The sequence below is a fragment of the Myodes glareolus genome, chromosome 18 (assembly GCF_982192425.1).
Source record: "Myodes glareolus chromosome 18, mMyoGla1.1, whole genome shotgun sequence".
NCBI lineage: Eukaryota > Metazoa > Chordata > Mammalia > Rodentia > Cricetidae > Myodes > Myodes glareolus.
Window position 1 is genome coordinate 16,322,248 of NC_142043.1, and position 7,063 is coordinate 16,329,310.

General features: G+C 40.2%; 1 pseudogene; it reads left to right on the plus strand.

Moving 5' to 3' along the window:
• The first annotated feature begins 2,977 nt into the window (after positions 1 to 2,977).
• Positions 2,978 to 6,815, plus strand: LOC148119081 (uncharacterized; annotated as a pseudogene).
• Positions 6,816 to 7,063: the final 248 nt, after the last annotated feature.

Below are 7,063 nucleotides of genomic sequence, written 5' to 3' on the forward strand. Positions count from 1 at the left end.
AACACCTAATTTTCGACAAGGGAGCTAAAGGTATACAATGGAAGATGGAAAGCATCTTTAACAAATGGTGCTGGCATAACTGGATGTCAACCTGTATAAGGATGAAAGTAGATCCATATCTATCACCATGCACAAAAATCAAGTCCAAATGGATTAAAGACATCAACATTAATCCGTCCACTTTGAACCTGATAGAAGAGAAAGTGGGAAGTAGTCTACAAGATACAGGCACAGGAGGCCTCTTCCTAAGCAGGACCCCAGCTGCACAGACAATAAGAGAAACAATGAATAAATGGGATCTACTGAAACTGAGAAGCTTCTGTAAAGCAAAGGACACTGTCAGTAAGACAAAAAGGCTACTTTCCGACTGGGAGAAGATCTTCACCAACCCCTCATCAGACAAAGGTCTGATCTCCAAAATATACAAAGAACTCAAGAAACTAGACACTAAAACTCTAATTAACCCAATTAAAAAATGGGGTACTGACCTGAACAGAGAATTCACAACAGATGAACTTCGAATGGCCAGAAGACACTTAAGGTCATGCTCAACCTCCTTAGCGATCAGGGAAATGCAAATCAAAACCACTTTGAGATACCATCTTACACCTGTCAGAATAGCTAAAGTCAAAAACACCAATGATAGCCTATGCTGGAGAGGATGTGGGGTGAGGGGAACACTCATCCATTGCTGGTGGGAATGCAAACTCATGCAGCCACTGTGGAAATCAATGTGGCGGTTTCTCAAGAAACTGGGAGTCAACCTCCCTCAGGACCCAGCAATTCCACTCTTGGGAATATACCCTAGAGATTCCCTAACATACTACATATTACAAATAGCAGCACTATTTGTAATAGCCAGAACCTGGAAACAGCCTAAGTGCCCCTCAATAGAATGGTTAAAAAAGGTGTGGAAAATATACACATTAGAGTTTTACTCAGCGGTAAAAAACAATGACATCTTGAATTTTGCATGCAAATGGATGGAAATAGAAAACACTTTACTGAGTGAGGTAAGCCAGACCCAAAAAAAGGAACACGGTATGTATTCACTCATAAGTGGATTCTAACCATAATTAAAGGTCTTTGAGCCTATTATTCGTGATCCTAGAGAAGCTGAATAAGAAGATGAACCTGATGAAGATTATTTAGCTATCCGCCAGGAGGTAGGAAATAGACAAGAGTCCCAGGTAACCTCGGGTGCATGGGAGGGTGAGAGGGTTGATGGAAGGGGAGAGGGTTAGAGAGAAGGGAGTAGGGGAGGAATGGGGAAAGCTCGGTGGCCTGGGATAAGGGGTGGGAGGGAGGAAGGAGGAATATGGGATCAGGGAAGAATATATTTCAACTAAGGGAGTCATTTTAGGGTTTACAGGAGACTTGATTATATATGGGATCCCAGGTCCAAGGAGAGATCCCCCAGATTGTTCTCTGGACAGAGGAGAGGGTGCCTGAATCGGCCGTGGCCCATAACCATACTGATGTATATTTTGCTTATCACCATAGATCCTTCATCTGGCAAAGGTCGGCGATACAGACGGAGACCCACATTGGAGCACCGGACTGAGCCCCCCAAGGTCCAAATGAGGAGCAGAAGGACGAAGAACATGAAAAACGAAATCAGGACTGCGAGGGATGCTATCACCCACTGATAGAAGGGAACGGATCTAATGAGAGTTTACCAAGGCCTGTTGGACTGGGACTGAAGGAGGACGTGATCTAAACAGATTCTCGGAATTTGGCCGGATTCTCTGAATGTGGCTGGCCCGAAGTCTTTCTGAAAAGCCATTGACTATGATACTGGGACCTGTTTCCTCTGCATATACTGGATTTTGGGGATCCAGTCTGTTTGGATACTCACCTTCCTGGACCTAGAGGGAGGGGGGAGGAACTTGAACTTCCCACAGGGCAGAAAACCCTTACTGCCCCAAGAGACGAAGAGGGAGGAGGAGAGGGAGTGGGGGGAGTGGGAGGGTGTTGGGAAGAGGGGCGGAAATGGAAACTTTTATAATTTAATAAAATTTACTTTCAAAAAAAAAAAAGAAAGGCAAAAAAAAGAATGCCACCAGTTAATGAAAAATAAAATACAATCATTATTCCAATTTGCTTTATGGCTCTATTTTTTTTAGAATCTTATATGCTATATTTTGGCTATTTTCTTTTCTTTCCCAGTTCCTTACATTCTTTCTCTCACCTCCCTCCAAACCAAGTTCAGGTCCTTTCTCTCTAAAAAAATCCTAAAGCAAATAAAAAAAAAACAGAAGAAAGCAAACACATACTCATACATGGATGCAAACACACTCTCACACACACTGATGCTCATACACACAAGAATATGCACACACAAAGACACACACCCTGTAGAGTCTGATATGTGCTGGCTAACTTCATTTTATTCAGATCATTTTGTTTGAGAGCTTGAATAACCTGCCGCTTTCAATCTGCTGCTCTCATTCTATAAGGTAGACCATCATTTATTTTAACAGTGTTGTCTGGATTATAATTGTCATGCCATAAAAGTGGTTTCATATGCTTTTTTCCACAATATTAAAAATCTATTTACTATCATCTAGAATGTTTTAGGCAAAATAAAACTATTGAATATAAATAAACAGCGTATTCTCATTTTGGTGTCCCAAACTCTTCCAGTTTGCTTCAGTTTACTATTTTTCTGGCTCTGCTGATAACTAAATAAACAGATGCTCACCCAATTTCACAACTATCTCCACCATAGCTATGGCATCTGTCAGAGTGACAGTCTCCAGATCCTGCTCCAGTTTATGGCGTCTGAGATCTGAGATCGAGTCTGATCCCTCTGCATACTTATGGATTCCCAAACGATATTGTTTCACCAGAGTGAGAGAGCCACTGCGGTCATGGCATTTATAAGAATGTGTCAGCACTGGGCTCGCAGAGGATTGATTTATAATTACAAGCCTTTGTCCTGGCTGATGAGACTTGTAAAGCTGGCAGCGACGAAATGAGAAACAAACTTGATTTCCCAGAGGCAGAGGGTATCTGCTTCCTAGTCATCACTCTTGACAGAAGCTGTTCGGAATCGGCAAGGCCTCTGTCCTGCCATCTGAAGGTTGCTTTCAAAGGCTTCCAACTGTGTTTGTAAATTGAAGCCTCAGTTCAGTCAGATGCCATAGACAGCTTCAAAGCTCCCGAGTGACTGGGTGTGTTATAAAATTATTGTAGCTATGGTAGCATGTTTTACCAGCAACCTAGGAAAATGTAGTGCAGTGTTATACTAAGGTCTTTTATTGAATATATGCACACATATGTTATATATCATAAGTTACAACATATTATATCAATGTATACTATAATTTATATTCCATGTATACAGGTCTAAGATCTAGAAAGAAAATCAATTTAATATTGGAAAGTAAAGCTTCAGATAAGATTTACCACTAGGAAACACATGTTTAATGTGCTTCTATCAGGGGTGTGCACTGACAAACATTTTGGGGGACTAAAAGAGTATTTTTCTTTTGATGACAAAAGTTAACAGTAACAGCTACTGGTTATTTTATTATTCTTCAAGAATATCATCAGCTGTCCTGTTGAATTTTCAGTCTCTTAAAATATTCCTGATTGCTGTCTCTGAACTTAACTTACAATATAGTTATACTCCAGCAGGAAAGAAAACAAGTGGTTTTATTATAATTTGTTTTTTGTTGTTTCTATTATTTTTATTAATTAAAACAATTTTAAATTAAATATATTTTGATCATATTCTTCCCCTCCCACAAGTTTGTCTAGATTTCCTCCTCCTCTTGACCCACCCAACTTTAAGTCCTTCTTCAAAAAAAAAAAAACAATGCAGAAACAAAACCTCCCCAAACTAAGAAAACCAAATGAAACAACCCCAAAAGGAAAATAAAACAAACAAAAAAATAACAAACTACAACCAAATAAAAGCACACAAAAATGGTTGTGTCCATTATATGTTGACCTGTAAGTACTCACACTTACTCGGCCAAGGTAATATATTAAAACTGGTCAAGGAATTAAACCATGACAGTGGAGAAGCCACAGCAAGACTGAGACTCTGACAATTTTTATTGATAGCAATCAGACATTTTATACCTTTATCAGAAACAGAATATAATGGTTATTGCCAGGGCCAATGCAGTTGTAGTTGCCAAGAGAAAATGAAGTTGGCAAACTTCACAGGGTACACAAGGTTAAATCAAAGACCAATTGTTCTGTTAAACTTCCATGCTTCCTTGACTTCTGTGGGAACATACAGAGAAACACAGAGTGTCCTGAATGCTTCACTACCTGAAACAGTGTGACAGTCTCTCAGGAAATTACACACTGTTCCAGGAGCCATGGACTCTAACCTGAAAAACCTATGATGCTTGCCTCTAAAGGCAACTAGGCCAGGCCAACTTTCTGCTTCCCTACATGGGTCAATACCCTTGACCATGAAGCCTGTGCTAGAGTGGTTGATATACCCAATATCACTCCATTGAAAAAAACTGATTATGTATAGTATTGACATAGTAATATATTATATGATAATAATAGTACTACTAATAAAAATATAGTTATGATAATAAGGGAATGAAAATGTATCATGAAACCAAGGAATTTTACTTTGCTAATGTCATGTCACAGCTGGGAAATCTTGTGTTAGTTCATATCTTTAGGTTTATTGAAGTTCTTGTTGTTGATAACACCAATGCTACAATTTTAAAACTTATTTATTTACATTATAATCCTGCAGCATTTTACTAATGTACCTAGTTATGGTAATTTGTTCATACTTTCTTTTTTAATTTTTTTATTGCTTTTATTGAGTTATATGTTTTTTTCCAATCCCCTTCCTCTCCCCTCCCCTTCTACCCTTTCTCATAGTCCCCATGCTCCCAATTTAATCAGGAGATCTTGTCTTTTTCTACTTCCCATGTACATTAGATCTATGTATGTTTCTCTTGGAGTCCTCTTTGTTTTCTATGTTCTCTGGCATTATAAATTGTCAAGTTTATTTTTTATTTTTTGCTTTATGTCTGAAAGCCACTTATGAGTGAGTACATATGATATTTGTCTTTCTGGGTCTGGGTTACCTCACTCAATATGATATTTTCTAGATTCATCTATTTGTCCACAAAATTCAAGATGTCATTATTTTTTGCCGCTGTGTAGTACTCCATTGTATAAACGTAACATATTTTCCTTATCCATTCTTTGCTCAAAGGGAATATAGGTTGTTTCCAGGTTCAGGCTATGACAAACAATGCTGTTGTGAGCATAGTTGAGCACATGTCCTTGTGGTATGATTTAGCATCCTTTGGGTATATACCCAAAAGTGGTATTGCTGATCTTGAGGAAGGTTGTTCCCTAAATTTCTGAGAAATCACCATACTGATATCCAAAACAACTGTACCAATTTGACCTTCCACCAGCAATGCAGAAGTGTTCCCTTTACCCCACATCCTCTCCAGCATAAGTGGTCATAAGTGTTTTTTATCTTGGCCGTTCTTACAGGTGTAAGGTGGAATCTCAGAGTTACTTTAATTTGCATTCCTTTTATGACTAAGGATGTTGAGAATTTCCTTAAGTGTCTCTCATCCATTTCAGATTCCTCTTGTTAGGTCGGCACCCCCATTTTTTCTTGGATTATTTAGTCTTTTGATGACCAATTTCTTGAGTTTTTTGTATATTTTGGAGATCAGTCCTCTATCTGATGTGGGGTTGGTGAGGATCTTTTCCTCTTCTGTAGTCTGTCGTTTTGTCTTGTTGACCTTGTCCTTTGCTTTACAGAATCTTCTCAGTTTCAGGAGATCCCATTTATTATTGTTTCTTTCACTGTCTGTGCTTCTGGGGTTAATGTACCTTGTACTGCACTCTTTAGTCTGTCAAGAAGAATAAGAATTCTTCTTACTTGCTGGACAAGAAGGAAGAGAAGAGAAGACATTCGAGATCAAGGTCGCGCTCAAGGAGGAGGAGGACCCCTTCGTCCTCCAAACACAGGCAGTCACGAAGCCGGTCAAGGAGGTGATCACACTCAAAGTCCAGAAGTAGAAGGAGATCCAAAAGTCCAAGACGGAGACAATCTCATTCCAGAGAAAGGGGTAAAAGGTCAAGGAGCACGTCCAAAGCCAGAGACAAAAAGAAAGAAGACAAAGAAAATAAACGTTCCAAAACCCCACCAAAAAGCTACAGTACAGCCAAATGTTCTCGGAGTGCAAGCAGGAGAGACATCGGCGACGAAGCAGGAGGGGTACAAGGTCTCCTAAAAAACCCAGGTCTCCTAAAAGAAAACTGACCCGCTCACCATCCCCACGGAGACATAAAAAAGAGAAGAAGAAAGATAAGGACAAAGAACGAAGCAGAGATGAAAGGGAACCATCAACAAGTAAAAAGAAGAGGAGCAAAGACAAGGAGAAGGAGCGGGAAAGGAAGTCTGAGAGCGACAAAGACGTCAAACAGGTGACACGGGATTATGATGAAGAGGAGCAGGGCTATGACAGCGAGAAGGAGAAGAAGGAGGAGAAGAGACCAACAGAAGCAATGTCCCCTAAAACCAAGGAGTGCTCTGTGGAGAAGGGGATGGCTGACCTTCGAGAGTCCAAAGTGAACAGGGATGATCACCATGAAGAAGGCATGGATATGAGTGACTGAGCCCCTGAAGCTGGGTGCAGATGGGCCTCGGTATCATTCCTCATGATCCCTACTGCTGTGTGTGTTCATCTCACCTAGATGTATACAGCTGCACATTACCAATGGCCACAGAACACCCAGTTGTGATCTCTAGTTCTTTACAACAAAAGCTTTTAGAAAGTGGTACCTGGGTGACCAGCACTGCCATGATGATAATTCATTTGCGTGATCAAGCAGCTGTGCAACTGCTGCTTCTAACACAAAGGAACAGCTGCATGCATCTACAGCAGGTATGGACTTGTCTCTGTCGGTATGATCCTTGGTGCGTTCACTTAGAGTATTTCTAGAGTTTCAGTCCTTGCCGTGACAGAGCCATGTAGGGAATGCACTGATTGCATGTTACCCCAAATGTCATGGAATCCTCCAACACAGTGACCTACTTAATGGTCTT